Source organism: Salvelinus fontinalis, chromosome 3, assembly GCF_029448725.1.
Source record: "Salvelinus fontinalis isolate EN_2023a chromosome 3, ASM2944872v1, whole genome shotgun sequence".
NCBI classification, from domain to species: Eukaryota; Metazoa; Chordata; class Actinopteri; order Salmoniformes; family Salmonidae; genus Salvelinus; species Salvelinus fontinalis.
The window spans coordinates 71,438,883-71,452,407 of NC_074667.1; the positions used below are offsets into that span (position 1 = coordinate 71,438,883).

General features: G+C 44.1%; 13 non-coding genes across 13 annotated transcripts; all 13 read right to left on the reverse strand.

Moving 5' to 3' along the window:
- Positions 1-135: 135 nt before the first annotated feature.
- trnak-cuu (transfer RNA lysine (anticodon CUU)) lies at positions 136-208 on the reverse strand. Its single transcript has one exon. It is a non-coding gene; the product is annotated as a tRNA-Lys (tRNA).
- A 445-nt stretch (positions 209-653) lies between these two features.
- Positions 654-726, reverse strand: trnak-cuu (transfer RNA lysine (anticodon CUU)). The gene has a single exon. It is a non-coding gene; the product is annotated as a tRNA-Lys (tRNA).
- Positions 727-1,171: 445 nt separating this feature from the next.
- trnak-cuu (transfer RNA lysine (anticodon CUU)) lies at positions 1,172-1,244 on the reverse strand. The gene has a single exon. It is a non-coding gene; the product is annotated as a tRNA-Lys (tRNA).
- A 963-nt stretch (positions 1,245-2,207) lies between these two features.
- On the reverse strand, positions 2,208-2,280 carry trnak-cuu (transfer RNA lysine (anticodon CUU)). The gene has a single exon. It is a non-coding gene; the product is annotated as a tRNA-Lys (tRNA).
- Positions 2,281-2,725: 445 nt separating this feature from the next.
- Positions 2,726-2,798, reverse strand: trnak-cuu (transfer RNA lysine (anticodon CUU)). The gene has a single exon. It is a non-coding gene; the product is annotated as a tRNA-Lys (tRNA).
- Positions 2,799-3,243: 445 nt separating this feature from the next.
- On the reverse strand, positions 3,244-3,316 carry trnak-cuu (transfer RNA lysine (anticodon CUU)). Its single transcript has one exon. It is a non-coding gene; the product is annotated as a tRNA-Lys (tRNA).
- Positions 3,317-4,279: 963 nt separating this feature from the next.
- On the reverse strand, positions 4,280-4,352 carry trnak-cuu (transfer RNA lysine (anticodon CUU)). Its single transcript has one exon. It is a non-coding gene; the product is annotated as a tRNA-Lys (tRNA).
- A 3,554-nt stretch (positions 4,353-7,906) lies between these two features.
- Positions 7,907-7,979, reverse strand: trnak-cuu (transfer RNA lysine (anticodon CUU)). The gene has a single exon. It is a non-coding gene; the product is annotated as a tRNA-Lys (tRNA).
- Positions 7,980-8,424: 445 nt separating this feature from the next.
- On the reverse strand, positions 8,425-8,497 carry trnak-cuu (transfer RNA lysine (anticodon CUU)). The gene has a single exon. It is a non-coding gene; the product is annotated as a tRNA-Lys (tRNA).
- A 1,999-nt stretch (positions 8,498-10,496) lies between these two features.
- On the reverse strand, positions 10,497-10,569 carry trnak-cuu (transfer RNA lysine (anticodon CUU)). Its single transcript has one exon. It is a non-coding gene; the product is annotated as a tRNA-Lys (tRNA).
- Positions 10,570-11,014: 445 nt separating this feature from the next.
- On the reverse strand, positions 11,015-11,087 carry trnak-cuu (transfer RNA lysine (anticodon CUU)). The gene has a single exon. It is a non-coding gene; the product is annotated as a tRNA-Lys (tRNA).
- Positions 11,088-12,050: 963 nt separating this feature from the next.
- trnak-cuu (transfer RNA lysine (anticodon CUU)) lies at positions 12,051-12,123 on the reverse strand. Its single transcript has one exon. It is a non-coding gene; the product is annotated as a tRNA-Lys (tRNA).
- Positions 12,124-13,086: 963 nt separating this feature from the next.
- Positions 13,087-13,159, reverse strand: trnak-cuu (transfer RNA lysine (anticodon CUU)). Its single transcript has one exon. It is a non-coding gene; the product is annotated as a tRNA-Lys (tRNA).
- Positions 13,160-13,525: the final 366 nt, after the last annotated feature.

Below are 13,525 nucleotides of genomic sequence, written 5' to 3' on the forward strand. Positions count from 1 at the left end.
TAGGATTCAAATCCATAGTCTTCTGTAAAACCAGCTATGCCTGACAAGTCAGCAATGCAGGGTGGCAAGCCTGCTCGAATGTCCAAGCTGATGGCTGTTTGCAAAGTGAGTTCGTGCTTCGGAAGAGAAAAGTGTCACCCAACGTGGGGCTCGAACCCACGACCCTGAGATTAAGAGTCTCATGCTCTACCGACTGAGCTAGCCAGGCATATCACCATTAATAATTACTTGGTCTGAATATCGTACAGCTCTGTTTGAGCAAAATATGGTGATCAGTGAGAGTGTTTTTAATGGATCCTGTGGTGCATTCGGTTAGCGTGTTGTACTTATACAGCAGTATGCAGTAAATTGATGTCACGGTTATGAGTTTGAGCCTCAGCAGATGCAAGTATTTTTCTTGAACCTTCTGCCTGTCTATTTCTTGTCGAGAAAAGGAGCATTGCTTCAAACCATTTAGGAGGACGTTTCATTGGTAATAGGTATGTCATTGAGATAAAAGGTCAGAGAGAAGGTATAGCTAGGATTCAAATCCATAGTGTTCTGTAAAACCAGCTATGCCTGACAAGACAGCAATGCAGGGTGGCAAGCCTGCTCGAATGTCCAAGCGGATGGCTGTTTGCAAAGTGAGTTCGTGCTTCGGAAGAGAAAATATTCACCCAACGTGGGGCTCGAACCCACGACCCTGAGATTAAGAGTCTCATGCTCTACCGACTGAGCTAGCCAGGCATATCAACATTAATAATTACTTGGTCTGAATATCGTACAGCTCTGTCTGAGCAAAATATGGTGATCAGTGAAAGTGTTGTTAATGGATCCTGTGGTTCATTCGGTTAGCGTGTTGTACTTATACAGCAGTATGCAGTAAATTGATGTCACGGTTGTGAGTTTGAGCCTCAGCAGATGCAAGTATTTTTCTTGAACCTTCTGCCTGTCTATTTCTTGTCGAGAAAAGGAGCATTGCTTCAAACCATTTAGGAGGACGTTTCATTGGTAATAGGTCTGTCATTGAGATAAAAGGTCAGAGTGAAGGTATAGCTAGGATTCAAATCCATAGTCTTCTGTAAAACCAGCTATGCCTGACAAGTCAGCAATGCAGGGTGGCAAGCCTGCTCGAATGTCCAAGCGGATGGCTGTTTGCAAAGTGAGTTCGTGCTTCGGAAGAGAAAAGATTCGCCCAACGTGGGGCTCGAACCCACGACCCTGAGATTAAGAGTCTCATGCTCTACCGACTGAGCTAGCCAGGCACTTCAACAGTGATAATTACTTGGTCTGAATATCGTACAGCTCTGTTTGAGCAAAATATGGAGATCAGTGAGAATGTTGTTAATGGATCCTGTGGTGCATTCGGTTAGCGTGTTGTACTTATACAGCAGTATGCAGTAAATTGATGTCACGGTTGTGAGTTTGAGCCTCAGCAGATGCAAGTATTTTTCTTGAACCCTCTGCCTGTCTATTTCTTGTTGAGAAAAGGAGCACTGCTTCAAACCATTTAGGAGGACGTTTCATTGGTAATAGGTATGTCATTGAGATAAAAGGTCAGAGTGAAGGTATAGCTAGGATTCAAATCCATAGTCTTCTGTAACACCAGCTATGCCTGACACGTCAGCAATGCAGGGTGGCAAGCCTGCTGGAAAGTCCAAGCGGATGGCTGTTTGCAAAGTGAGTTCGTGCTTCGGAAGAGAAAAGATTCGCCCAACGTGGGGCTCGAACCCACGACCCTGAGATTAAGAGTCACATGCTCTACCGACTGAGCTAGCCAGGCACCTCAAGAGTAATAATTACTTGGTCTGAATATCGTACAGCTCTGTTTGAGCAAAATATGGTGATCAGTGAAAGTGTTGTTAATGGATCCTGTGGTGCATTCGGTTAGCGTGTTGTACTTATACAGCAGTATGCAGTAAATTGATGTCACGGTTGTGAGTTTGAGCCTCAGCAGATGCAAGTATTTTTCTTGAACCTTCTGCCTGTCTATTTCTTGTCGAGAAAAGGAGCATTGCTTCAAACCATTTAGGAGGACGTTTCATTGGTAATAGGTATGTCATTGAGATAAAAGGTCAGAGTGAAGGTATAGCTAGGATTCAAATCCATAGTCTTCTGTAAAACCAGCTATGCCTGACAAGTCAGCAATGCAGGGTGGCAAGCCTGCTCGAATGTCCAAGCTGATGGCTGTTTGCAAAGTGAGTTCGTGCTTCGGAAGAGAAAAGTGTCACCCAACGTGGGGCTCGAACCCACGACCCTGAGATTAAGAGTCTCATGCTCTACCGACTGAGCTAGCCAGGCATATCACCATTAATAATTACTTGGTCTGAATATCGTACAGCTCTGTTTGAGCAAAATATGGTGATCAGTGAGAGTGTTTTTAATGGATCCTGTGGTGCATTCGGTTAGCGTGTTGTACTTATACAGCAGTATGCAGTAAATTGATGTCACGGTTATGAGTTTGAGCCTCAGCAGATGCAAGTATTTTTCTTGAACCTTCTGCCTGTCTATTTCTTGTCGAGAAAAGGAGCATTGCTTCAAACCATTTAGGAGGACGTTTCATTGGTAATAGGTATGTCATTGAGATAAAAGGTCAGAGAGAAGGTATAGCTAGGATTCAAATCCATAGTGTTCTGTAAAACCAGCTATGCCTGACAAGACAGCAATGCAGGGTGGCAAGCCTGCTCGAATGTCCAAGCGGATGGCTGTTTGCAAAGTGAGTTCGTGCTTCGGAAGAGAAAATATTCACCCAACGTGGGGCTCGAACCCACGACCCTGAGATTAAGAGTCTCATGCTCTACCGACTGAGCTAGCCAGGCACCTCAATATTAATAATAACTTGGTCTGAATATCGTACAGCTCTGTCTGAGCAAAATATGGTGATCAGTGAGAGTGTTGTTAATGGATCCTGTGGTGCATTCGGTTAGCGTGTTGTACTTATACAGCAGTATGCAGTAAATTGATGTCACGGTTGTGAGTTTGAGCCTCAGCAGATGCAAGTATTTTTCTTGAACCCTCTGCCTGTCTATTTCTTGTTGAGAAAAGGAGCATTGCTTCAAACCATTTAGGAGGACGTTTCATTGGTAATAGGTATGTCATTGAGATAAAAGGTCAGAGTGAAGGTATAGCTAGGATTCAAATCCATAGTCTTCTGTAAAACCAGCTATGCCTGACAAGTCAGCAATGCAGGGTGGCAAGCCTGCTCGAATGTCCAAGCTGATGGCTGTTTGCAAAGTGAGTTCGTGCTTCGGAAGAGAAAAGTGTCACCCAACGTGGGGCTCGAACCCACGACCCTGAGATTAAGAGTCTCATGCTCTACCGACTGAGCTAGCCAGGCATATCACCATTAATAATTACTTGGTCTGAATATCGTACAGCTCTGTTTGAGCAAAATATGGTGATCAGTGAGAGTGTTTTTAATGGATCCTGTGGTGCATTCGGTTAGCGTGTTGTACTTATACAGCAGTATGCAGTAAATTGATGTCACGGTTATGAGTTTGAGCCTCAGCAGATGCAAGTATTTTTCTTGAACCTTCTGCCTGTCTATTTCTTGTCGAGAAAAGGAGCATTGCTTCAAACCATTTAGGAGGACGTTTCATTGGTAATAGGTATGTCATTGAGATAAAAGGTCAGAGAGAAGGTATAGCTAGGATTCAAATCCATAGTGTTCTGTAAAACCAGCTATGCCTGACAAGACAGCAATGCAGGGTGGCAAGCCTGCTCGAATGTCCAAGCGGATGGCTGTTTGCAAAGTGAGTTCGTGCTTCGGAAGAGAAAATATTCACCCAACGTGGGGCTCGAACCCACGACCCTGAGAATAAGAGTCTCATGCTCTACCGACTGAGCTAGCCAGGCATATCAACATTAATAATTACTTGGTCTGAATATCGTACAGCTCTGTCTGAGCAAAATATGGTGATCAGTGAAAGTGTTGTTAATGGATCCTGTGGTGCATTCGGTTAGCGTGTTGTACTTATACAGCAGTATGCAGTAAATTGATGTCACGGTTGTGAGTTTGAGCCTCAGCAGATGCAAGTATTTTTCTTGAACCTTCTGCCTGTCTATTTCTTGTCGAGAAAAGGAGCATTGCTTCAAACCATTTAGGAGGACGTTTCATTGGTAATAGGTCTGTCATTGAGATAAAAGGTCAGAGTGAAGGTATAGCTAGGATTCAAATCCATAGTCTTCTGTAAAACCAGCTATGCCTGACAAGTCAGCAATGCAGGGTGGCAAGCCTGCTCGAATGTCCAAGCTGATGGCTGTTTGCAAAGTGAGTTCGTGCTTCGGAAGAGAAAAGTGTCACCCAACGTGGGGCTCGAACCCACGACCCTGAGATTAAGAGTCTCATGCTCTACCGACTGAGCTAGCCAGGCATATCACCATTAATAATTACTTGGTCTGAATATCGTACAGCTCTGTTTGAGCAAAATATGGTGATCAGTGAGAGTGTTTTTAATGGATCCTGTGGTGCATTCTGTTAGCGTGTTGTACTTATACAGCAGTATGCAGTAAATTGATGTCACGGTTATGAGTTTGAGCCTCAGCAGATGCAAGTATTTTTCTTGAACCTTCTGCCTGTCTATTTCTTGTCGAGAAAAGGAGCATTGCTTCAAACCATTTAGGAGGACGTTTCATTGGTAATAGGTATGTCATTGAGATAAAAGGTCAGAGAGAAGGTATAGCTAGGATTCAAATCCATAGTGTTCTGTAAAACCAGCTATGCCTGACAAGACAGCAATGCAGGGTGGCAAGCCTGCTCGAATGTCCAAGCGGATGGCTGTTTGCAAAGTGAGTTCGTGCTTCGGAAGAGAAAAGATTCACCCAACGTGGGGCTCGAACCCACACTCCTGACTTTAAGAGTTCTCATGCTCTACCAATTGAGCTAGCCAGGCACCTCAACATTAACAATAACTTGGTCTGAATATCGTACAGCTCTGTCTGAGCAAAATATGGTGATCAGTGAGAGTGTTGTTAATGGATCCTGTGGTGCATTCGGTTAGCGTGTTGTACTTATACAGCAGTATGCAGTAAATTGATGTCACGGTTGTGAGTTTGAGCCTCAGCAGATGCAAGTATTTTTCTTGAACCCTCTGCCTGTCTATTTCTTGTTGAGAAAAGGAGCATTGCTTCAAACCATTTAGGAGGACGTTTCATTGGTAATAGGTATGTCATTGAGATAAAAGGTCAGAGTGAAGGTATAGCTAGGATTCAAATCCATAGTCTTCTGTAACACCAGCTATGCCTGACACGTCAGCAATGCAGGGTGGCAAGCATGCTCGAAAGTCCAAGCGGATGGCTGTTTGCAAAGTGAGTTCGTGCTTCGGAAGAGAAAAGATTCGCCCAACGTGGAGCTCGAACACACGACCCTGAGATTAAGAGTCACATGCTCTACCGACTGAGCTAGCCAGGCACCTCAAGAGTAATAATTACTTGGTCTGAATATCGTACAGCTCTGTTTGAGCAAAATATGGTGATCAGTGAAAGTGTTGTTAATGGATCCTGTGGTGCATTCGGTTAGCGTGTTGTACTTATACAGCAGTATGCAGTAAATTGATGTCACGGTTGTGAGTTTGAGCCTCAGCAGATGCAAGTATTTTTCTTGAACCTTCTGCCTGTCTATTTCTTGTCGAGAAAAGGAGCATTGCTTCAAACCATTTAGGAGGACGTTTCATTGGTAATAGGTATGTCATTGAGATAAAAGGTCAGAGTGAAGGTATAGCTAGGATTCAAATCCATAGTCTTCTGTAAAACCAGCTATGCCTGACAAGTCAGCAATGCAGGGTGGCAAGCCTGCTCGAATGTCCAAGCTGATGGCTGTTTGCAAAGTGAGTTCGTGCTTCGGAAGAGAAAAGTGTCACCCAACGTGGGGCTCGAACCCACGACCCTGAGATTAAGAGTCACATGCTCTACCGACTGAGCTAGCCAGGCACCTCAACATTAATAATAACTTGGTCTGAATATCGTACAGCTCTGTTTGAGCAAAATCTGGTGATCAGTGAGAATGTTGTTAATGGATCCTGTGGTGCATTCGGTTAGCGTGTTGTACTTATACAGCAGTATGCAGTAAATTGATGTCACGGTTGTGAGTTTGAGCCTCAGCAGATGCAAGTATTTTTCTTGAACCTTCTGCCTGTCTATTTCTTGTCGAGAAAAGGAGCATTGCTTCAAACCATTTAGGAGGACGTTTCATTGGTAATAGGTCTGTCATTGAGATAAAAGGTCAGAGTGAAGGTATAGCTAGGATTCAAATCGATAGTCTTCTGTAAAACCAGCTATGCCTGACAAGTCAGCAATGCAGGGTGGCAAGCCTGCTCGAATGTCCAAGCGGATGGCTGTTTGCAAAGTGAGTTCGTGCTTCGGAAGAGAAAAGATTCGCCAAACGTGGGGCTCGAACCCACGACCCTGAGATTAAGAGTCTCATGTTATACCGACTGAGCTAGCCAGGCACTTCAACAGTGATAATTACTTGGTCTGAATATCGTATAGCTCTGTTTGAGCAAAATATGGTGATCAGTGAGAATGTTGTTAATGGATCCTGTGGTGCATTCGGTTAGCGTGTTGTACTTATACAGCAGTATGCAGTAAATTGATGTCACGGTTGTGAGTTTGAGCCTCAGCAGATGCAAGTATTTTTCTTAAACCCTCTGCCTGTCTATTTCTTGTCGAGAAAAGGAGCATTGCTTCAAACCATTTAGGAGGACGTTTCATTGGTAATAGGTATGTCATTGAGATAAAAGGTCAGAGTGAAGGTATAGCTAGGATTCAAATCCATAGTCTTCTGTAACACCAGCTATGCCTGACACGTCAGCAATGCAGGGTGGCAAGCCTGCTCGAAAGTCCAAGCGGATGGCTGTTTGCAAAGTGAGTTCGTGCTTCGGAAGAGAAAAGATTCGCCCAACGTGGGGCTCGAACCCACGACCCTGAGATTAAGAGTCACATGCTCTACCGACTGAGCTAGCCAGGCACCTCAACATTAATAATAACTTGGTCTGAATATCGTACAGCTCAGTTTGAGCAAAATCTGGTGATCAGTGAGAATGTTGTTAATGGATCCTGTGGTGCATTCGGTTAGCGTGTTGTACTTATACAGCAGTATGCAGTAAATTGATGTCACGGTTGTGAGTTTGAGCCTCAGCAGATGCAAGTATTTTTCTTGAACCTTCTGCCTGTCTATTTCTTGTCGAGAAAAGGAGCATTGCTTCAAACCATTTAGGAGGACGTTTCATTGGTAATAGGTCTGTCATTGAGATAAAAGGTCAGAGTGAAGGAATAGCTAGGATTCAAATCGATAGTCTTCTGTAAAACCAGCTATGCCTGACAAGTCAGCAATGCAGGGTGGCAAGCCTGCTCGAATGTCCAAGCGGATGGCTGTTTGCAAAGTGAGTTCGTGCTTCGGAAGAGAAAAGATTCGCCAAACGTGGGGCTCGAACCCACGACCCTGAGATTAAGAGTCTCATGTTATACCGACTGAGCTAGCCAGGCACTTCAACAGTGATAATTACTTGGTCTGAATATCGTATAGCTCTGTTTGAGCAAAATATGGTGATCAGTGAGAATGTTGTTAATGGATCCTGTGGTGCATTCGGTTAGCGTGTTGTACTTATACAGCAGTATGCAGTAAATTGATGTCACGGTTGTGAGTTTGAGCCTCAGCAGATGCAAGTATTTTTCTTGAACCCTCTGCCTGTCTATTTCTTGTCGAGAAAAGGAGCATTGCTTCAAACCATTTAGGAGGACGTTTCATTGGTAATAGGTATGTCATTGAGATAAAAGGTCAGAGTGAAGGTATAGCTAGGATTCAAATCCATAGTCTTCTGTAACACCAGCTATGCCTGACACGTCAGCAATGCAGGGTCCCAAGCCTGCTCGAAAGTCCAAGCGGATGGCTGTTTGCAAAGTGAGTTCGTGCTTCGGAAGAGAAAAGATTCGCCCAACGTGGGGCTCGAACCCACGACCCTGAGATTAAGAGTCTCATGCTCTACCGACTGAGCTAGCCAGGCACCTCAACAGTGATAATTACTTGGTCTGAATATCGTACAGCTCTGTTTGAGCAAAATATGGTGATCAGTGAGAATGTTGTTAATGGATCCTGTGGTGCATTCGGTTAGCGTGTTGTACTTATACAGCAGTATGCAGTAAATTGATGTCACGGTTGTGAGTTTGAGCCTCAGCAGATGCAAGTATTTTTCTTGAACCCTCTGCCTGTCTATTTCTTGTCGAGAAAAGGAGCATTGCTTCAAACCATTTAGGAGGACGTTTCATTGGTAATAGGTATGTCATTGAGATAAAAGGTCAGAGTGAAGGTATAGCTAGGATTCAAATCCATAGTCTTCTGTAAAACCAACTATGCCTGACAAGTCAGCAATGCAGGGTGGCAAGCCTGCTCGAATGTCCAAGCTGATGGCTGTTTGCAAAGTGAGTTCGTGCTTCGGAAGAGAAAAGTGTCACCCAACGTGGGGCTCGAACCCACGACCCTGAGATTAAGAGTCTCATGCTCTACCGACTGAGCTAGCCAGGCATATCAACATTAATAATAACTTGGTCTGAATATCGTACAGCTCTGTTTGAGCAAAATCTGGTGATCAGTGAGAGTGTTGTTAATGGATCCTGTGGTGCATTCGGTTAGCGTGTTGTACTTATACAGCAGTATGCAGTAAATTGATGTCACGGTTGTGAGTTTGAGCCTCAGCAGATGCAAGTATTTTTCTTGAACCTTCTGCCTGTCTATTTCTTGTCGAGAAAAGGAGCATTGCTTCAAACCATTTAGGAGGACGTTTCATTGGTAATAGGTCTGTCATTGAGATAAAATGTCAGAGTGAAGGTATAGCTAGGATTCAAATCCATAGTCTTCTGTAAAACCAGCTATGCCTGACAAGTCAGCAATGCAGGGTGGCAAGCCTGCTCGAATGTCCAAGCGGATGGCTGTTTGCAAAGTGAGTTCGTGCTTCGGAAGAGAAAAGATTCGCCAAACGTGGGGCTCGAACCCACGACCCTGAGATTAAGAGTCTCATGTTATACCGACTGAGCTAGCCAGGCACTTCAACAGTGATAATTACTTGGTCTGAATATCGTATAGCTCTGTTTGAGCAAAATATGGTGATCAGTGAGAATGTTGTTAATGGATCCTGTGGTGCATTCGGTTAGCGTGTTGTACTTATACAGCAGTATGCAGTAAATTGATGTCACGGTTGTGAGTTTGAGCCTCAGCAGATGCAAGTATTTTTCTTAAACCCTCTGCCTGTCTATTTCTTGTCGAGAAAAGGAGCATTGCTTCAAACCATTTAGGAGGACGTTTCATTGGTAATAGGTATGTCATTGAGATAAAAGGTCAGAGTGAAGGTATAGCTAGGATTCAAATCCATAGTCTTCTGTAACACCAGCTATGCCTGACACGTCAGCAATGCAGGGTGGCAAGCCTGCTCGAAAGTCCAAGCGGATGGCTGTTTGCAAAGTGAGTTCGTGCTTCGGAAGAGAAAAGATTCGCCCAACGTGGGGCTCGAACCCACGACCCTGAGATTAAGAGTCACATGCTCTACCGACTGAGCTAGCCAGGCACCTCAACATTAATAATAACTTGGTCTGAATATCGTACAGCTCTGTTTGAGCAAAATCTGGTGATCAGTGAGAATGTTGTTAATGGATCCTGTGGTGCATTCGGTTAGCGTGTTGTACTTATACAGCAGTATGCAGTAAATTGATGTCACGGTTGTGAGTTTGAGCCTCAGCAGATGCAAGTATTTTTCTTGAACCTTCTGCCTGTCTATTTCTTGTCGAGAAAAGGAGCATTGCTTCAAACCATTTAGGAGGACGTTTCATTGGTAATAGGTCTGTCATTGAGATAAAAGGTCAGAGTGAAGGTATAGCTAGGATTCAAATCGATAGTCTTCTGTAAAACCAGCTATGCCTGACAAGTCAGCAATGCAGGGTGGCAAGCCTGCTCGAATGTCCAAGCGGATGGCTGTTTGCAAAGTGAGTTCGTGCTTCGGAAGAGAAAAGATTCGCCAAACGTGGGGCTCGAACCCACGACCCTGAGATTAAGAGTCTCATGTTATACCGACTGAGCTAGCCAGGCACTTCAACAGTGATAATTACTTGGTCTGAATATCGTATAGCTCTGTTTGAGCAAAATATGGTGATCAGTGAGAATGTTGTTAATGGATCCTGTGGTGCATTCGGTTAGCGTGTTGTACTTATACAGCAGTATGCAGTAAATTGATGTCACGGTTGTGAGTTTGAGCCTCAGCAGATGCAAGTATTTTTCTTGAACCCTCTGCCTGTCTATTTCTTGTCGAGAAAAGGAGCATTGCTTCAAACCATTTAGGAGGACGTTTCATTGGTAATAGGTATGTCATTGAGATAAAAGGTCAGAGTGAAGGTATAGCTAGGATTCAAATCCATAGTCTTCTGTAACACCAGCTATGCCTGACACGTCAGCAATGCAGGGTCCCAAGCCTGCTCGAAAGTCCAAGCGGATGGCTGTTTGCAAAGTGAGTTCGTGCTTCGGAAGAGAAAAGATTCGCCCAACGTGGGGCTCGAACCCACGACCCTGAGATTAAGAGTCTCATGCTCTACCGACTGAGCTAGCCAGGCACCTCAACAGTGATAATTACTTGGTCTGAATATCGTACAGCTCTGTTTGAGCAAAATATGGTGATCAGTGAGAATGTTGTTAATGGATCCTGTGGTGCATTCGGTTAGCGTGTTGTACTTATACAGCAGTATGCAGTAAATTGATGTCACGGTTGTGAGTTTGAGCCTCAGCAGATGCAAGTATTTTTCTTGAACCCTCTGCCTGTCTATTTCTTGTCGAGAAAAGGAGCATTGCTTCAAACCATTTAGGAGGACGTTTCATTGGTAATAGGTATGTCATTGAGATAAAAGGTCAGAGTGAAGGTATAGCTAGGATTCAAATCCATAGTCTTCTGTAAAACCAACTATGCCTGACAAGTCAGCAATGCAGGGTGGCAAGCCTGCTCGAATGTCCAAGCTGATGGCTGTTTGCAAAGTGAGTTCGTGCTTCGGAAGAGAAAAGTGTCACCCAACGTGGGGCTCGAACCCACGACCCTGAGATTAAGAGTCTCATGCTCTACCGACTGAGCTAGCCAGGCATATCAACATTAATAATAACTTGGTCTGAATATCGTACAGCTCTGTTTGAGCAAAATCTGGTGATCAGTGAGAGTGTTGTTAATGGATCCTGTGGTGCATTCGGTTAGCGTGTTGTACTTATACAGCAGTATGCAGTAAATTGATGTCACGGTTGTGAGTTTGAGCCTCAGCAGATGCAAGTATTTTTCTTGAACCTTCTGCCTGTCTATTTCTTGTCGAGAAAAGGAGCATTGCTTCAAACCATTTAGGAGGACGTTTCATTGGTAATAGGTCTGTCATTGAGATAAAATGTCAGAGTGAAGGTATAGCTAGGATTCAAATCCATAGTCTTCTGTAAAACCAGCTATGCCTGACAAGTCAGCAATGCAGGGTGGCAAGCCTGCTCGAATGTCCAAGCGGATGGCTGTTTGCAAAGTGAGTTCGTGCTTCGGAAGAGAAAAGATTCGCCAAACGTGGGGCTCGAACCCACGACCCTGAGATTAAGAGTCTCATGTTATACCGACTGAGCTAGCCAGGCACTTCAACAGTGATAATTACTTGGTCTGAATATCGTATAGCTCTGTTTGAGCAAAATATGGTGATCAGTGAGAATGTTGTTAATGGATCCTGTGGTGCATTCGGTTAGCGTGTTGTACTTATACAGCAGTATGCAGTAAATTGATGTCACGGTTGTGAGTTTGAGCCTCAGCAGATGCAAGTATTTTTCTTGAACCCTCTGCCTGTCTATTTCTTGTTGAGAAAAGGAGCATTGCTTCAAACCATTTAGGAGGACGTTTCATTGGTAATAGGTATGTCATTGAGATAAAAGGTCAGAGTGAAGGTATAGCTAGGATTCAAATCCATAGTCTTCTGTAACACCAGCTATGCCTGACACGTCAGCAATGCAGGGTCCCAAGCCTGCTCGAAAGTCCAAGCGGATGGCTGTTTGCAAAGTGAGTTCGTGCTTCGGAAGAGAAAAGATTCGCCCAACGTGGGGCTCGAACCCACGACCCTGAGATTAAGAGTCTCATGCTCTACCGACTGAGCTAGCCAGGCACCTCAACAGTGATAATTACTTGGTCTGAATATCGTACAGCTCTGTTTGAGCAAAATATGGTGATCAGTGAGAATGTTGTTAATGGATCCTGTGGTGCATTCGGTTAGCGTGTTGTACTTATACAGCAGTATGCAGTAAATTGATGTCACGGTTGTGAGTTTGAGCCTCAGCAGATGCAAGTATTTTTCTTGAACCCTCTGCCTGTCTATTTCTTGTCGAGAAAAGGAGCATTGCTTCAAACCATTTAGGAGGACGTTTCATTGGTAATAGGTATGTCATTGAGATAAAAGGTCAGAGTGAAGGTATAGCTAGGATTCAAATCCATAGTGTTCTGTAAAACCAGCTATGCCTGACAAGACAGCAATGCAGGGTGGCAAGCCTGCTCGAATGTCCAAGCGGATGGCTGTTTGCAAAGTGAGTTTGTGCTTCGGAAGAGAAAAGATTCGCCCAACGTGGGGCTCGAACCCACGACCCTGAGATTAAGAGTCACATGCTCTACCGACTGAGCTAGCCAGGCACCTCAAGAGTAATAATTACTTGGTCTGAATATCGTACAGCTCTGTTTGAGCAAAATATGGTGATCAGTGAGAATGTTGTTAATGGATCCTGTGGTACATTCGGTTAGCGTGTTGTACTTATACAGCAGTATGCAGTAAATTGATGTCACGGTTGTGAGTTTGAGCCTCAGCAGATGCAAGTATTTTTCTTGAACCTTCTGCCTGTCTATTTCTTGTCGAAAAAAGAAGCATTGCTTCAAACCATTTAGGAGGACGTTTCATTGGTAATAGGTATGTCATTGAGATAAAAGGTCAGAGTGAAGGTATAGCTAGGATTCAAATCCATAGTCTTCTGTAAAACCAGCTATGCCTGACACGTCAGCAATGCAGGGTCCCAAGCCTGCTCGAAAGTCCAAGCGGATGGCTGTTTGCAAAGTGAGTTCGTGCTTCGGAAGAGAAAAGATTCGCCCAACGTGGGGCTCGAACCCACGACCCTGAGATTAAGAGTCTCATGCTCTACCGACTGAGCTAGCCAGGCACCTCAACAGTGATAATTACTTGGTCTGAATATCGTACAGCTCTGTTTGAGCAAAATATGGTGATCAGTGAGAATGTTGTTAATGGATCCTGTGGTGCATTCGGTTAGCGTGTTGTACTTATACAGCAGTATGCAGTAAATTGATGTCACGGTTGTGAGTTTGAGCCTCAGCAGATGCAAGTATTTTTCTTGAACCCTCTGCCTGTCTATTTCTTGTCGAGAAAAGGAGCATTGCTTCAAACCATTTAGGAGGACGTTTCATTGGTAATAGGTATGTCATTGAGATAAAAGGTCAGAGTGAAGGTATAGCTAGGATTCAAATCCATAGTCTTCTGTAAAACCAACTATGCCTGACAAGTCAGCAAT